Here is a 19,351-nt window from a genome sequence, read left to right as displayed (position 1 = left end):
AGCTAGGTGCCATTAAACCATTGCAGAAGATGAAGAGTGCAGGATGACGTAATTAAGAGAGCAGCAGTCAAACCTCAAACGCTAGAAAATGACGTAGAAAATGTGATGGAAATACGGCATTTATGTTTGTTTCATGTAAGGTTACACTCTCCTCATCACTCCACAATGATCTAATGTTTTTGGTCTTCACCAACACTTCATGATTTATATGGCAAGTCTGTTTCCGTTATGTTATTTTTATCGATACACCTACTTTTAAGTGTGACAAAAAACTATTTAATAAGGATTTAGGGACACTGCTTTTATTCTATTTTATGGCCTGTTTTGTAAGGAGGTTGCTGTATTATCTGAATAAAAAAACTTGAATCCACTTGGGTTTGTTATACTATTCTGTATATTTTCTTTATTGTCACAACAAATACAACACAAGTGGACCTATGGGACCCCAATAGGTCACACATTGAAAATCTCTCAATACACTCTCATTCCCCACAATTTTCCTTTCCTTTTTCCTGAGAAGAGGCATTCCCTCCTGCATTTTGTAAGCTTTTTTTCTTCTTTCTTCTAAGGAGGGGTACAAGGGGGACCCAATTTCTCTCCACCTCCTTATCCCTAAATCCAAGCTGGTTTCCATGAGAAACCGGGAAGAATGTGTTTCATTAACATTCTTTGTGGAATGCATATGCACTTCTTGTTCATCAAATCTAAAGCAGTCCACCGCCTCCCTAATCTAAAGCAGCCCATGACGCCTTTTAAGTGGGGCTCAAGTGTCTTCTAAAGAAGCAGCATGTCCATATGAATGCCACAAATGACCACATGTTTGAGGGTGTGATCCCCTCACTAGAAAGAAAGGATACAAATCATTTTGGCAAGATTATGGGACAGAAACGACGTGAACGTGTGCCGCCATATCAGCTCTGTAGAGGTGATTAACTGACTGTGTCTCCAAACGGAACCTCTCTTGTAATTTTTGTCATGTTTGTTTTTGGTGTTGTTTTCCCTCACTGTCAAATCTTGGTCCCTCTTCCATGTTTTAACCCTTCTCATTGTTGGAGCAGAGCCAGGGGGCCCTTTCCTCGTTTAGAACGCCAAGGAGCGCAGAGGTTGTGAGGACCTCTACACTGAAGTGACCTCTGGGGTCAGAGCCCACACACACACACACACACACACACACACACACACACACACACACACACACACACACACACACACACACACACACACACACACAAAGGGGTCTCATACAGACAGGTTTTCATCCAAACACTTGTGATGTTTTGAGTAGTGACATGCAGCTCAATAAACATGGATGCTTAAATGAGAAGGATGAAGCTATTTTAGCGGTAGATTTTTTTTACCCCAAATCCAATTGGCTCATGGGAAATCTCTGCAGTGTGATTGATGTAGGGATGTCTTGTTACTAGGATGTTTTTTGTTTTTGTTATTTATCTGTGATGTGTATCCTTTGAGGAATTTCTTTTGAGTTCCTTTAAAGGAGTCATTCACCAAAATTGCCAAAAATGTATATCATCTGTAAATAGTTTTGAGATATCTGTCTCTGAAACTTCCAGAGTCAATACAATGGAGGTGGATGGAATTCAATTTGATCATTACTAAAAAATGGTGACTATGATTTCAGTGGATTATTCAGAGTAACAAGGTTTTTTAAATCCTTTAATGGTAGAAATAGTTTGACATGTTGGGAATTACGCTTATCTGCATTCTTGCTGAGAGTTACATGACAGACTCTTGTGTCTGTATGATAAATATGGAACTAGAGGTGATTAGTTTAGTTTGGCATAAAGCCTAGAAGCAGGGTGAAACAGCTAGCCTGATACAAAACCAATCAATACATTTTATTTGTCACATGAAAGAAAATGAAATCGTATGTAGAATTCCAGTGAAATGTAATACCATCAGTTCTTCAACTTGTGCATGATTTATCATAAAACACAATGTCTAAAGCTCCAAAGCTAATTAGTGACCTTAAGAGGTGCTGGTAGGTGGATTTCTGGACAGAGCCATACTAGCTGATTCCCCGTTTCCAGTCTTTATGCTTAGTTAAATTAGCCTAGAAATCTAGACGCACCCTAGCAGCAGCAAATGTAATTTGCATCCAGGGTCAGTCTAGCAACTCTCTGTTGGCTTGCAAGCTGGAAAAAACAAATTCTGGTAAGGCTAATCACGTGGTGTATAGAGTTAGTGGGCGGGCTTAACATAAGGACGGCAGAGTTGCGACGGTTCCGCGTGAATTCCCTGCTACTTGAAAACAAAGAAGATGGCTGCTGCTGATGGCGAACAGCGGTCTTTCGAATTGGCTTTAGCCGGCCCATGACTCTGGAAGACTTGGAGTTAAGCACTGAAGTCATTCTTAAAAAAGGAAGATGTGTTCTGAGTTTTGCCGACCGGATACGGCAAAAGTTTAATCTATCAACTAGCGTTGCTCTGGTTGGCTATGAGTGCAGAGGGAATTTGAAAGACAACCGTTTATCCCGCCCCTCGGATTGAGCCCTGCCAATGGTGAGTTCCCAGACCCAACATTTTGATGTGGGTCTGGCTTGTCAGGCTATAGCTAAATGGCTGCTGGCTGTATCTTGAGATATGAGAGTGGTGTCAATCCTCTCATCTAACTTTAACTTTTCCTAAAATGTTGAACTATTCATTTAGGCCACACAAATGAAATCCTACTCACCTCCACAACAGCAATCTGACAAATAGATATCTTAAAACCTGGACACAAAACTATCCTCATGGCCAGATACAACCACAGGTAAGTAGAAAAATCTGTCTTTTTGTAAGTTGGGTGAAGTGGCCATTTAAGCCCTTTCACCTTTGCAACAGCCACATCACATCATTTATCTTTTCATGACAAGGCTTATGACTCAACCATACACGCAGTCAGTATTCGAGGAGATGCTGTGACTCAACTGGCCGCTGACACACTCACTGGAAGGCCCATGGCTGCAGGAAACACAAAGCAGATCAAAACGAGCTCTGGTAGATCTGTGTGGTCTCTTTGTGGTGCGGCGGACGTGGAGAGGCAGCAGGGAGCGAAGGGGGAGGACGCTGTGTTTCACCTCCTCGAAAATCAGACAGAAAGTCATTGATTTTCCCATGACATACCCAACCCCCCAAAACACACCCCTTCAGAGTCAGACGGCTGGCGTGGTGAACATGCACACCATCTCACATACAAACAGGCTCCTCAAACCCGGAGCCCTACCCCCCACCTCAGCCCGGCAACCACCCCCTCTTCGCCTATCTCTCCCTGGCTGTCTCTCTCTCTCTCTCGCTCCCCCTGTCTCATTTATGCCTTTGCAGAGCAGCTGCTGCCCAGAGAACTGAGGGAGCAGCATTCACATCTGAGCACATTAGTCACCAGATGTCACCTTTTGCTGCCAGCCCATCGAACATCCAGGCAGACAATGCCCCATGCATTCTGAACATCTGACTTACGACGTCTCCTACAAAGGGGGCTGGGTGGCGCTCTGGACTTCAACAGCCACGGCTGGTGGAGCTCAAAGCCACGTCGACAGTGACACCTACAGCTTGCCCGCACACACTTGAAGTGGAAGGCTACTCATGAGGCACTAATATCAAAGACTGCCTTAAGATTCGGGATGAGATCTCTCTCCAGACAGCAAGTACATTTTACACCAAAAAGTATTACTTTTTATCTTCATAACAAACACTCAAAAATGTGCTGAGAAGAGTGTTAACCTGTTTTTTTCTTTATCCTAAATATGTCTGAGCTGCTCAGAGATCTGAGTCAATTGGTGAGATGCTTTCTGACAACCCTGATGTTGCCTCCGACACCTGCAACAGATCTTCTGCTGTTACCTTGAGGGTATGAAGTATGTGTTCAGTCTGAGAGACTGTGCGCTTGGCGCGCTCTGCACTATACAGACATAAGGGGAACAGACATAAGGAGAAGACCAAGTAGAAGGTCTCACTCAGAGAAGTAAACAGAGGTAGGAGCACACAGAATTGCAAAAAAAAACTCAGAGGCATAAAATGTATGAATTGCAGAATTCCATTAACTGCCACATGTCCTTCTTTAAGCCTCAGGTTGATGTGAAGGTTTTCTATTTCAAAATATACAACTCATTCAATCAGGTTCACTCACACTCTTAAATAATTCATGATAGTCTGAGAGCTGATGTCACGGTTACATGACTTTAGTGATGATCTTTTTTCTTCTTCTTTGCACTCTATGGTTAAAAAATATTCTTTCAAAACAGGGGTTTCCATCATAGGGGTCGGACCCTTTCAAGGATAAACCTGAGGGGTTCTGAGATGATTAAAAGAGTACTTCGCTAATTTAACATTGCACTCTTATGACACTGTCAGACTAATGATGGACAGTCTAAAAATGAATGTAGCAGAACTAGAGATATTGTCTTTTTTACCCAATGCAGTCTTCTTCTCTGTCAAGCCATGGTGCCTACTTTACCTACAATCCAACTCAACCACTAACAGTTTGGTCGGAGTGTGTTATGCTAATAGTGGCTAATGGAGCCTTGAGCCGCTACCCTCAAATAGAGAGGAGGAGCGGGCTACAGAGGTCTGGTAACATCACCTCTTGCCCCGTTTAGCAATGTCATCATTTCCACGACTCCACACATCCAGATTTCTTTTCCATTTTCAAACTCGCTGTCTAATCCCTAACCGATGCTGACTCAAGTGACATCACTTAAGACAATCTATCAGAGAGCTCAATTTGAAGCCATAAAATGTAACTTTCTTTTCACATATGTAGTTGTTTGCCCCAGGACCTGTGAACTAACTTTGATGGGTAAAAATCAACACACTTCTTCTTTAAAGCTATAGTGCGTACTTTCTGTGTCCCCCATGAGGAAATGCTAAGTAATGGCGCAGTTGCTAGTAGCCAAGGAGGACACGGAGTATTAAAAAAACATGATGGACTCTTCAGAAGAGGAAATTATCTTCATTCGATTATATGCGTGCGAAGTTCGCCGGACGACACCATGTTCTAAACATAGCCATACTGAGAAATACAGAGAGAGTTGTGTGGAGCTGATTGTCTTAATTAGCTTTGTAGCAACTCATTTGGCAATGGCTTGAATGTAAAGGACGTTCATTAATATAAAAAAGTTACGCACTAAAGCTTTAATCATATTTTATTTTCCATTACCACAATATTTCCCTATAGCCTCAACCATACCATAGTTGCCATGCACAGATATTACAGCAAGTATTTTAAAAACGTTGACTTTGGATGTAAAGAAAACCTTGATACTGACAGCAATACAGGGTTTTGCGTAATCGTCACATATTGAAGTTTGTGTCTGGTGATAGGGTTGGTTTTCCTGTTCAATGAGCTCACCTTCAATTTCTCTTGTTCTGGAACATCTAGCTAAACTGTTGGCTTGTTTACAATTTGTCAGATCATCTTACTGCTCATTTCTTGTTTAGCAATGTCATCATTTCCTAGATCCAAACAATTACTTTGATGAGTATAACGTTATCATAACTGATAAAATGATAAAATACTTATGAAAATAAGTAATGGATAAATCACTAGGCATTGATTTGTTTCAAGGTTTCACAAGCCAAAAAGGTTGATAACCACATATGATGACACAAAAGACATGTATCACATTACTATTTCTGCTTATGACTTCACACTACAGTCATATACAGTATCTACAGATCGTGGCCCTGGATCAGACAAAACAACAATTTAAGTGCTCTTTAATCCCATTGTTTATCCTTGTTACGCCTTATCAGCAGAGTGATGCTTCCTCCTCCACCCTCTCTGCCTCTCTCTCCTTCCTTCTCTCCATATATTAAACGATGGGTGGCACTTTCCCCTCAAAGCGCTATCTGCTACGTCGAGTCACCTCCAGACACATTAGCATATTTATCATCAGCTTCACAGACTTCAAAGTCACTGCTTGCATCTCAGAGAGATGGGGAAGCGCCACCAGAAAGCTGGCGCAGATTGCAAAGCACTAGGTGTTCCCCAGGGATCAAATATCTATTTAGGTAAGAGGAGGGGGGAAGCTATAAGCAAAATTCAATTCATTTATTTGCAGTGGTGATGATGTCTTTAGCAGTGACGTTAAATATTTGCTCAGTGCTAACTACAGCTTTCACCACAGTTGTGTGATGTTAACTCGCAGCTAATGCTGGAGGGAGCACTGAGGATTTTTCAAGGTTCAACTGGATGTGTAAAGAAGGATGTTGTCAAGATTATTTACATTCCACGCAACATAACATACATAAAAAAAACGAATGGAATTTAAGCCTATTTACATGAAATATCAAATCACAATGCAAATTAATGCCCTAAGTGTGCACTTTTTTGCTTCCATTTCTTAATCTTCTAATCTGTACGTTCATGCTGCCCAGAAAGTGGATAAACAGTACACTAAATCTTCTGTAAACAACATCAGTCTTACCTGCACTTTGTCCGCCCATGAAAGCAGCATGGGTCAGGCTGCATTTGTCTTCAATGAGTGCACACTTGATGGACAGCTTGTCTCAGTGTGTGGCCAGTGAAACAGCCACTCAGGTTAAAGAGAGGTCAGTGAGCAATGGGTTTCCCATTGCATTACTGTACTGCATTGCTGTATATGACAAGATTCAAGTTAAAAGACTTATGTACACATTGACTTGGGGAAGCAATACGGTCAAGTTAAATACACAATGCATGGTTCACATAGTCTGGCTATCACCAGACCAAGCTCAAGCTTTCAGGGTGAAATCAAATCGCCGGCAGATCGGGCTGTCTATGTCTATGGTTCACACTGTTCAATATTCGCAAACGATGTACAACATGTATGATTTATCCTTCCTTTAGGCCTAAAATGTGAAGAAGAAAAACAATTAATGAAAAATACTAATAGTACAACCCCCTAACCCAGAGGATTTTACATAAGCAGACCTTAACTAAACCAAAGCCCGTCTACGGAAAGCCGTTCCACTCCCTATGTAGCCCCATTGTACTGAATTTGGTTGCAGTTCCACCAGAGTTCCACTGGGGGTGATGGCGGTCCAGTGCAAAATGAATGGGACTCTATGGAGCTAGATCGCTAAATTTGTCTCTCCTGATTGTCGTTGAGAAATCTCAGATTTGACTGTAGTTCAACATGGATTATAGGTCAAAAGTTGAATGAACGAGTACTTGTGTCCTTTCGATTTCTTACAGGTTGAGTCATTGTTGCCCATAACATGCTAGCATTCTGCTAATGAGTGCTGATTGGTCAGTGAAGGACTGATTAAGACAAGAGATCCCGCTTGACGGCATCCGAAGCGTAACCATAATGTCAGAGTGAATATTTCGGCGTGGTCTTAGCAAACGTCTTTCTAGCACGTGTATTGACAGGGAGAGCCTAACCTGTCAGCTGTGTTGTTGATGCCTCGAGAGAAAAAAGGAAATGACTCAGAGCTTGCCGTAAAGCAGTATCTCTGGCCGTATATGTGTATGACGTCATTGACATTTTATAAGGCTTTTTAGAACAAAAAAGCGACTTACCCAGCAGTGTGTATTTTCTTTGCCTCCCCTTTCAAATGCAACATTCAAATTACTAGACAAAAAATTATATCCTGAGAAAAGTGGATTTTGAGGGGTATAGCGCCATAGAGTCCCATTCATTCTGCACTTGCCCGTGAGCGCCCTATAGTGGAACCAGAGGGGAACTGCAACCAGTTCAGAAGCCGGAAGTATCGAGAAAGTGGAACTTCTTCCCTTATTAGAAATTCTTTGACTAAACTGAGTAATAAAATGTCTAACTACAGCTGGGTATTGTTTAAAAAATCACGATACAAATAGAGTACTTCATTTGATACCTTTTTTTCAACTTCATTCAATACCCATCATGTGAATGAAGGCATCTTGGCACGCTGAACTGCCAACTCCGTCAAATACACTGCACTCAACTTCACCACACCACAGACTGTATGGCTTGTAGCTGCTGTAGTGGGACAATCACACATCGCATTAAATTGAAAAACGCTTGCGGTGATTGGCTGCGAGCAAAACCATACAAATATAGGTATGAAAAGGATTGAATGCAGGTATCGTTTGACTGAAGAAGTTTCAATACTACTTGGTGCTAGGTTATTTCTGTCGATACCTTAAAGGTATTGAGTTCCGATACCCAGCCCTACGCCTCACCTTCTCTGGTATGAAGAGGGAGTGTCGTCACAGAGTACCAGGATCATGACATCTGGGTGGTGATGGCGCAGGGGCTATGACACATACCGTTGGTGTGGGAGATCTGGGTTCAATTCCCACTGTGATACATCAACCCAATGCAAGACACTTAACCCATAATTAAGACATATATAGCAATTGTAAGTTGCTTTGGATAAAAGCGTCAGTTAAATGTCATGTAATAAAAAATTTTGGCTGGACCCCAGCCCTACCAACACAAAATTCTGTCCCTGCATGAGAAGTTGCTGAGTTACACCATTGGTTGGTCAAGTGTTTGGAATTTGCTTTTTCAAAATGAATAGGTGCGACAGTGTATCCGCTTGTAACATTTTGCCGTTTATTAGTTGTCGAGTCGACATTGACAGGATGCAATCTTTGTCTACATGTCACATGGCTTGCACAACGCTTTCTTTTGTTTTGATCCCTTTTGATGTGTACTGACACATCCAGTGAACCACCACTGTGTGAAATGCCTCCTCTTTTCTCAAACATTCTCTCTTGATTCTTAAACATACATGCTCTGTTAATAATGTGATTTGAATCATTAATACGCTACTTTGCAGGCACCCATTATAATTGGAAAATTAGTTACAGCACAGTGTCTAACTGCTTCCTACAACACTAATGCCATTCCTCTCTATGTGTCATCTAAACCCTATGCTAATGAGGCCTGGGCACACAACATGCAGGAGGTTGAATATCAATTTAATCAAGCCCTCCCTGCAGGGGCTTTCAGAGAGAAATGACAGCCAAAGTGCATTAGTAATTCTACTGCTGTCACTTCTCATAGCTGCTTACCTTGCAAACAAACTGCTCTAATGGCACCTGCCTGCTGGGCAATTTAGACACTGTAGAGGCAACAGAACATGAAATGGACTGAAGACCAATGACCTAAATAAGAAAGGGCCAACTCTAAACATGGAATGGCTGTCTTATCGTTGGAGTGGAAAATATGTGTGCTATTTGTATGGACAATAAAATACTCCACCTCCAAGACAGTATTTTTCATAGAAATGTGAGAAAGGAGGCAACAATTACATCAATCCAAAACCAGCCAATTTGCTCTATTTGAAATTTCTACCAATTTGTGTCATCAAAAGTGTCCTATCCTTACATCCTCACATTCCTGATTTATATCTAGAGAGAACAGGCACAAATAAATACTTTAATACGCAAATGAACAGATAAAAGGAAGAGTTCATTACCTCCACTCATACAATTGAATTGCATTGACATAATCCCCTCTTATTCCTCAAGGGGATGGGGGAGGGAGAAAGCATGATGGGATTGGTGGTAGTGTATGTGCGCATGTGTGTGTGTGTGTGTGTGTGTGTGTGTGTGTGTGTGTGAGTGTTGGGGGTGGTATGGCTCAGTGTCAGCCTCTGTACGTCAGCAAGGGGGAAAATATGTCGTTTCTCACTGCACCCAGTGTAGCAGCCCATGCTTTTATTCACTATGTGTCATCATAACACTCTGATGCTACTGAGTGTGTCAGCTTTGAGGCCTGATTGGAACATGATGACTGGTGAGCTAGCGCCACCTGTTGTTGATGTATATTTTGTATTGTTGGATTCTGAAATGAAATCTATCACGCTGCTTTTGATTTGTCGTACAATTTATCTTCTGGACTGCGGTGCAAGTCCTCTCCTCTTGTAGACTGCATGCTCAATATGCTGCGGCCAGATGCCTCTTAGCAGCCAGGCCCCTTCACATCAATATGTCAGGTCAATAGTGTTGGGTGGTATTGAATGTGTCAGAGAAAAGAACTTCGAGGAGGTGGGTTGGTGGTGTGTGTGTGTGGGTGGGGAACAGCATCCAGGTCTCTTCCAGTCGAGCAGATCCATTCCAAGACTGCAGAGAAAAACAAAACAAAAAACAAGGCCGGGACCAGCTGGGCAGGACAGAGTAAGAATTTGTCAAGAGTATAGATGGGTAAAGTGGTATCATTAGATCTAGAGTCATCTTACTGTAGAGGGAAGTACAAACACACTGTGTAATGCTACTTGTAGGTCGGCTTATAAAAGCATAGTTTAAGCCTCAAATGTCAAACATTTCTGATAAAGACACACGTCCCAAAGCATGAATCTCCATTAAATGACGCAATATATGATACACAACAAGCCGCCACGCAGCAGCAGGCAGACCTTGTACGTTGCAGCAGTCCTTTGCACATACGCTCTTGTAGGCAAGATTTATTTTTTGTTGTTCTCTAGTCTTAAACATGGCCAAGCGTTCTCTCATAGGCATTACCTAAACCCATAATGAGAAGCAGCCTGGCGTGATTAGGCCTAGTATGGTCTTGGGCACATATTAAATCCTCATAGGATGACAAAGCAAGACTAAACATTTCCCATCCAGTCATGGCGACTGCTCATTTAACTATGGTAGATACTGAGGCAAAGGGGGGCGTTTGTTTGAGCACTGTGGCTGGTTTCATTTCTCCCTTAAGTATGCATGAATATTTAAGGTGCTGCATGCAGTCGATGAGACTACCTGATGGTCTGTTTAACCAAGGTCGGCTGCTTTTTCAGTAGACTCCCTCTCGTCTTTAACTGCTAAAGCGCCCCAGTGAGAGTCCCCTTGAAAACAATTGATTCATAGTCATCTATCTCATAGCCGAGGGCTGGGTAATCACAGCCTGAGAATCAAAACTACCACACTCCTGTTCCACCAGGGAGAGGAGTCTGTAATAAAATAACCCTCATCTCTGCCTTAATTGTCTTTTTGGCCAATGGCATACAGATTCAGGAGTTGGGTTGTTGTTAAATGTATTATTTAATTAGGGCGTGTATTATCAAGCTTCTGATAAATTAAGCCAAAAATGTGCAGGCTTGATATTGTCAACAACATGAGATGGCTTTTCCAGCAATATATTTAATATTCTTCTTTAAAATGATCACCCAAGTTATATTCCCACATATTGTCTCCCTTACTTGTGGTATCTACCGTAGGCATGCAAATAGTTTTGGCTTTCTGTGCAGAGATTTTGAAATATCTGCCTCTAAATATTTTCTGCCACCGCCCCAAAATGTTTTGCAATTTTTGTAATTAAGGTTAACTGACCCTTTACATAAAAAACAGGATTACAGGCGATGTGCATTAATACACACAGATATACTCGACACGCTTTCACACAGCCCTGATCTCTCAGATTGTGCAGTATGCTAATGTTTTGCCATCAACTCAGCCTAGTGGAGAATGACAGAAACATTTGATGCAGCGTGGCTTTTTAGTGGAGTCCCTGCAGAAAGCTATTTTTACAGGACGTTATGTATGCATTTTTCAGACAGATTGCAGCAGGAGACAGGAGATCAGGAGGGAAGCAAACACGACTAGAATGAAACACAAGCCATAATCTGCTGAATGAAGCCAACCGCAATGCTGGCTGTAAAGAAAGCTGCATTCATCTCATATTTTTGCAAAGCCAAAATAACATGTTCAATAAATCTTTGACGTCTTCACATAAAGCTACGTTTGGATAACATGTAATGACAGAAACATTTAAACTTTGTTTTCTTCTCATAAGCATGACTGATTTATCTGTGTCATGATGCGACTGCTTATTCACACAAATAAACATGCAATAGGCCTACATGCTCATTTATTGGGTACATTATTCAACCAATTATACAATAAACTGTGAATCACCATGCATCTTTGACTCCTTAATCTGCTACCGTATTTGCTGTTTGCTGTTTGCTACCTAAAACTATAAGAGTGTCATGCTGCTCCACATGGGATTGAACAGTAACAGACACCTTTAAAAAACATGCGTTAATATTCACAGTGCATCATTTTTCTCCGTGCAGAAAAGGTTTATGCTTCAAGCTGTGCAGCTCACACATCTAAATTGATAAATACATAAACAAAACAAATCGCACACACTTAAATGATAGTGTACAACGTTTTCTTCTTCTCTATATAATCTGCCAATTTCCAACTCTTACATATCATCATTAATAATCAAAATAGCATAGCAAAGGACAAATGTTACTTTCTTCATTTAAAACCGTGACTTCCCTGTATCACTATAACGTGGCAACTGTTCAAACCTTAATTTATACAGAGTTGATTGGCTGGATAAAATAAACAGGAACAGACCTGGTGGTATCCACCCGCATATAACTGCTATGGAGGTGGGGCGTGCCAGGAATGAAGCAATGCAACTGTAATCTAATTTCAAAGAGTACTTTTTTTCTTCAACAAATTATAAAGAACTGAATTTTTTGTAAAATGATCATTTTTAAAGCCCCTATGTGTAGGATTTAAACATTTATGAGAATGACTCCGGGTAAACTGTGGTAGGAAGCATTGCATGCTAATACACCATTCATGGATCATTGGGGCATTGTAAATGAAGGGCTGACAACAACTAATAATTCCAGATCCAGTTCTCATTTGCTCAGTTATATTTAACGTAATAAAAATCATCATTTATAGCACATATTACACATATCCATTATCCATAGAGCCAGAGCTCAACATGTCATACCCATAGGTCATACCCTGAAAACCACGGCCACCGGGAAGGAAAACAATCGGCGCCTGTAGCTAGTTAATAACAGATAAAGAGGGAAGTGTGGATGTAGTTGGTAACTAAAAAGATGATGGGACAAGTTAGCAGTTAGCAAGCTAATGCTAGCTATGCGTTAGCAAGCTAAGGCACTTGCAAACGTACTACTGCATAGCTTTCTGATTAATCCACATTACCCTATTCAAGTTGCATACTGTCAAAATGCTTTAGCTTAACTTACAGAAATATAGGTAGCCTAAAAACTGACATGAGGTTATTTGACTTACCAGTGAAAAAATGCTTGCTACACTCATAAGTGTCAGGATCCCAGTTTTCCCATACATGCCGGGGGTCTCACGTCTTATTGCCTGTATCCTTTTTTCCTTTTGCTCAGTTTTTCCAGTTTTGACAGCTTATAAAACCTTTTGAGTTCTTTATCTGTTGGTAGTGCATCCCATCACAAAGCAGCTTTAAGGCATGATTCTGTTGTTTGCTAGCAGACCAGTGTTGCCAATTTCTTTTAATTTCCAATGAAAGTAGCTAGCACTAGCTCCAAACGTCGCCAAATGACGTCAAATGGTCATTTTGCATATTGGTGATGTCATCGCATATTATTTGCATAAAGCTCTGTACCTGTGTCGGCCATGGATGTATTAAAGGCCTGTTTATGCTTCTGTGTAGAATCGACGGCATGAAGCCTGCGCAGAACCATAAAACGGCCTTTAGAGGTGTCGGCCGTTGTACTTCCGTAGTGTCGGCGACTGCCTGCTGCGCAAGAGGAGAGGGAGCGAGAGTAGAGCTTAGATTGGGCCCAAAAAATCAAGCCCGACCCAACCCGAGCCCGTCCACGTTGTGTCCGAGACCGGCCCGGCCCGACACATTAACTGGAATTATGAGCCCGAGTGCGATTTCAACCCGACACTTTTTAACTGACGCCATTGTAACTGACGTTCTCAACTACAATTCAGAGTTATTTGAACTCAACGCATTTCTCTGTGAGGGCTTGCTTCGCCCTCATGCTTGGAGAAGTAACAAAAGAGGACGTTGAAGGCTGACTATCATCTTTTCTGCCATGGCGAGCCTGCTTCATGTGTCTGTTCATCATCCAAGTCCCCGTTTTATTTGCTGTCACAGGCAAGCAGCGTGCCGCACTTAGCCTAATGCAATCGACAAAGCCGACACATATGTTGTCACTGCCCACGACTTGTTTAAAATGGTTCCATACCTCCGCCTTTCCTCCAAACTTGCTCAAAGGTAATTCTCCTGTTTTTCTTTTTTTCTTTACATCCTCAAGCTCCATGTTGCACTTAAGCTATACCATACAGCCAAGCAGCCCCGGTGTGATGTGTGCAAGAGGAGGAGACTCCGCACATGACACGTGTTGCATTTTGTAACTGTAGTCCAACTTGTGTAACTTTTTGGACACATTTGTTACTTTGGCCTAAATATAGCCTATATAGATAATATTTCTGATTATGGCATAGCTTTCTCCCCACCCAATTAGGCTAATAAAGTAATGATAAAAAAAAACACAAATGCTTGATCAAGGGCCCGGCCAGGGCAGAGAAGCAAGAGACCAGTGCTGTTGGCAAAAGAACCGTGGACTGTGATTACTCTGAGCAGCATGCATGAGAATGTATAGGTCTATCTCGCTTTTCCCTAATGGCCTGACGTAATATCATTAAAATTTAGCATGTCCCAGCAGACTCCCAACATTTTTGCATTAGCTTACGCTAGCTAGCTAAAGCTGAACAACTCCACTAGTGAGAGTTATTGTATTTCAACTTAAAACAAGAAGTCTGCTTTTGTGTACTTTTGCATCAAATCAAGGACCCATGGTATAACTATATGGGCCTACCTCACAACTTGACAGGCGTTGCAACAGTAACCAAGGGGTTTGCGGCCTAGCAAACAGGACATTTTGATGTTTATCCCATTTCACAGTAATATTATTTAGGCTACTCTTTTATCATCCTTATCAAGTAACCAATTGCACAGTACAAACTGTCCATCAATTCTCACAGGGCTCCCTATTATCTCTCATTACTGCTTAAATTAGTGCAATGCACGCCCAAGAAATACCACGCTTGTTACTAAATACCTTCACACGTTTATCATGACTCCAAAAACCTTCAGCATAATTAAGTATGGTCAAATTACCTTAACATTAGCGCTATGCCATGTCACACAGATCACATACATAGAAATACTTGTATATCCATCCTCTTATTTAATGCTGGCATTTATCTGTGGTGGATTAAAGGAGCACAGGCAGTGAGTGCTTCAAGAAATGTTTTCTTGGCTTTCTGCTGTCTTTTCCCTGAAGAGGCCCAGACCCAACCCTGCCATCTGCTGGCTCCATCCAGGTGAACAAAAAAGCACCTTGCATTCCCACTGTGAGAAAAAGACATCAGACATCCTCATCGTCCAGCAGCTTTGCTTTTTTGTTCTTTTTTTCAGGTTTTGATTTAAAAAAAACATGACACTTGTATGACCAATAACAAGTGCTCTTAAATAATCTTGGCATTAAAAAGGTTCATTTATGGAGGAAAGAGAGAGAGGAGGAGGGAAAAACAGAGTGTGCGTGGAGGAGAGAAAGAAGTGCGGGGAGGGTCGTTGGAGGGGGTTTCAATGCTTCTGAGAGGTGCCTCATTTTCCAGCACCATCTGTTCTTGGTTCTGCGAGCTGGAAGCCTTGTTTGTGTCAAACACCTCCCACACGCTCCAAGCAGCCAGACACCAACAGCAAGGACTTCATCACCTGTTTCAAACAACTGCACAATGTGACCCGCTGCATCCGTTAACTACTAATCACACTGTGTTTGATGATGTTGTTAACCCGCTGGTTGAGAGGTTCCTTCCCTGAGGCTCCTTACAAAAGTTCCAACCAGCCCTAAGCCACTGCTAATCTGTATTTCGGAAGAGGACAACAATGAAAAGGTTGGAGGAAGAGAAAAAGAGGACCTGACTGCACCTGGAGGCTGGAGTCGACCCTGCTTCCCCCCAGGAGGACAGAGAGATAGAAGAAAGACAGAGGCACATGAACAAGGCCATGCTCCTCCATTTCAATCAGCTGCTGCCGTCTCACATGGCAGCAGAGCATCCGGAGGGGAGGCGATGTCATGAATCCTAATTGCTCCCTTTTCACCATATTGCAGGGTGTTTCTATGCAAATCTGTCCAGAGAGGTATCTAGTTTATGCAAGGCCAACTGTATGAACTGAAATGTGAGCAGGAATCTCACTCAGACAAAAGCCTTGGTGGGGAGATGCTGGTATTATAATTCATTTGGATAAATTATTCATTTTGCACATGGCTCTCCTGAGTGCAGGACAGAGCGCAGTTTGACACACGTTGCTAATGTTTTGACATGTATGTATTCCACTGCATCGATGGGCACTGGCTTCAAGTTAAGATATATGGCTTTAATAAGAGTGACGAAGATGCAAAATAATGAGATGTCTGGGAGGAGAGCGCAGGGGTGTCCGTGGAGAGACAGAGAGAAATGATAACATTATTCTTCAGCATGTGGACTTATGTGGCTGTTACAAAAAAATCTGCCACATTTGTATGCCTTTATGAATACCCAGTGATGCAAATTTGCAACTCCTATACGTGTTAAGCATTTGTCAAACTATAACTGTGTCAATGTTTAAATTTGTTCATAGTCAACCTTAGTGACCAATAGGGACAGTGTGCTGACATGACAAAATATTTTATGTTTAATATGAATCAGTATGTTTATTTATTTCTACAGCAGCCCAACATGCACTCAGGGATCAATAAAAGTCATGATAATTTTAAAACAGTCATGGACTTCTGCCAGAGTATTATTTCACTTAGTTCAGTAACTGCAATGTGTGACAACCGATGGCCTGACTAACATGGGTATTGAAAGTCAGATCATAAGTCAGTCACATATTGAACAAATACAGTTATTTTTCTGTTGTTCTAGGTTGAGTTGGTCTTCTTGGAACTGCAGCATTTGGGGTTGGAGCCATCTACTCCAGTATGACCCTAAAGCTGAAGTTGTTCTTGTTGGTTGTACCTTTTAGTCCACTTTTGTTTACACTTGATCTTGAGCCTCTCACATTGGGTGTCACATGTGGTCACCTGCTCCATTGTTATGGTCATTTAAATAAAAAATTCCCTCTTCGTTTGTTTGTGTTTCCACAGTGTGGCTGGTACATACATAGGGAATTTTGTGCCAAAAAGACTGTTACTTGGGAAAGTTAATTTGTCTAACTTAAACTGCTGAAGCCTCATATTAGCTTTGGCTGAATTTAAGAATGCATTTTTGCTCAGAACAAGGACACAGTTTGACCTCCATCTCTTCCAGTAAAACTGTAAAAGGGATCTTTTCATGGCCAGTATGGAGGAGAAGAACAATTAAACAGTCAACTTGGTAATGTACATATGAGCATGTGAGTATTGTTTTAAAATATAAAAAGACTAAGAAAAGTCATTTATTAAGCAAAAATGCCAAAACATATACTGTTGAGTACTACTAGTAGTAGTACTAGTAGCACTGCTATCTCTATTTTGAAATAATCCAGAATCTGTCTTCTCTTATTGTCTGTACAGTTGCATCCATTAAAAAAAGATTATTGACTAACACCACAAGCAGGATGTGCTGATTGATGACCAACCACATCTCATAGATCAAACATTACTGCTCTTGTGAGACCAACGGCATACAACTCCATATGCATTGTGCTAATCAATACAAGTTGTGAGAAGAATACAATGAAGTCCATCTCCATCCCCGCCCTCACAACATACATACCCATACACACAAATGCACTCTGACACAGGGCTGTTATTACAAACCCGTCCGTCACAAATGACCATAATCTATACTGTGCTCCCAGTGGCTCTCCTGGGAAGCTCCCCTCATTTCATTTTTCATCTCATCCTCTTTCACTTTATTTCCAGTAATTCAAACCCACTAAATCCAAATATGAGCTAGACACAGAGCTGTGCTGTTTTGACAAGTTAAATGACTAAAGGCAATGATGTGCTTCCCAGTTGCCAGTCTGTAAGCAGCACACGTAGCCAGCCACATCCTCGCTGTGTGCTTGTGTTTGTGGACGTGCATGCTTTTTCCACGTGCACAGTGCTCCCTATTCCTGCAGCCACCGACCTTCTGCAGCATCTTTTTGAGGTGAAATTGAAATGGATTGTGTAGCTCAATATTTTATTGACATCAACTTCACAGAATGTTGCCACAGTGACACCGGGGATAATTATTTCACCACAGATTTCTTCCTCTACGCATTGCTCTCTCCCTCTCTCTTTCTGTCTTCCTCCAAGCCCTTCCATTCCTATAGAGAATTAGTTCTGCATAAATTACCCCGTGGAATATTGAATCAGTCTCCAGCCACCAAAGGCGAGTCTGTGTGGCTGATTACTGAGCAGTGCACACAACATGCACTGCAGACAAACACACACCGAGCAAGAGGAAGAGGGGCCTCTAATCGAGGAGATGACACCATTGCAGAAAACATGGTAAGAGGAGGAGAAGGAGAAGGGGGGGGGGAAGTGGATCAGCCAATATGGAAGCTGTATTAGCCACCCTAGCTACACACTATCTGCTCATTACTTAGTCATTAGCAGGGGCAAGGTATTAAAGGAGGGAGGGATCAATCAATTGTCATGGGTCAATGTTTTGCAGCCCTATTATGAACATTGGGTGGCTCTGTAAATTAAGCACAGTAATTACTCATGTTAATTACACAAAGATGGTGGTCACATTGATCTACAAATAAGTTTTGCATAATGTAAATGGTATGATGAGTAAACACTGGGTTGCACTTGAGTATTGAAATGGACGCCCTGCACTGATCAGATGAAAGGAGAGAGGAGCACTTCTCTCGGCTCTGATTGAATTCTAATCATTTAGTGCTAAAACCATTAGTTAATCAATTAGCCCGTTAAAAGAAAAACAATTTTGATTATTGATTAATAATGCATCATTCCAGCTTCTCAAATGTGAGGATTAGCCACTTGTTAATCTGTTTAATTCCACTGTAAATTGAATTTTAGATTTGAAACTGTAGGTCAAACAAAACAAGCCATTTGAAGACATCAAATTGGGCTCTGGGAACTTGCGATAGACATTTCCTACTATTTTCTGGCTTAATAGACTAAATGATTGGTCAGTTAATTTAAATAATCATAGCTACAACTACTGATTAATCTCCAGATTTGGTAGACATTGGCAATTATCTGGTCATCACATACCCTGAGGGCTTCAGTACATACAAATGAGCAAAGGTGAATTGTGCATATGTAATCTGAGAACATTTCTCAGAATTTCAATCTTATTGAGTTATTATTTAGTATTGACCAGGGAGAGGTACCAAATCCCTGGCTCCCCAGTCCTGAGTGAGACTTGAATATCTCAGACAGTCTGAGATATTCAATTCCTCCACAGGAAGTACAGTTTGTGTGTGTGTGTGTGTGTGTGTGTGTGTGTGTGTTTGATTGGGTTTGGATGATTGGCCCACTGTATTTCATACATTGTTTATGCACAGAGATGCTTAAGAGGCACTTTGAGGGGGGAACACTGAGATGCCTCTCAAGCTGAAAAACATTGTTAGCAGCAGTCCCTCAAATGATTATGAAGATCATTCCTTATGCTCTTATATTTACACAG

The sequence above is a fragment of the Sander vitreus genome, chromosome 21, assembly GCF_031162955.1.
Source record: "Sander vitreus isolate 19-12246 chromosome 21, sanVit1, whole genome shotgun sequence".
Classification (NCBI taxonomy): Eukaryota; Metazoa; Chordata; class Actinopteri; order Perciformes; family Percidae; genus Sander; species Sander vitreus.
The sequence above is the reverse complement of the archived record's forward strand: the minus strand, read 5'-3'. Positions refer to the sequence as shown.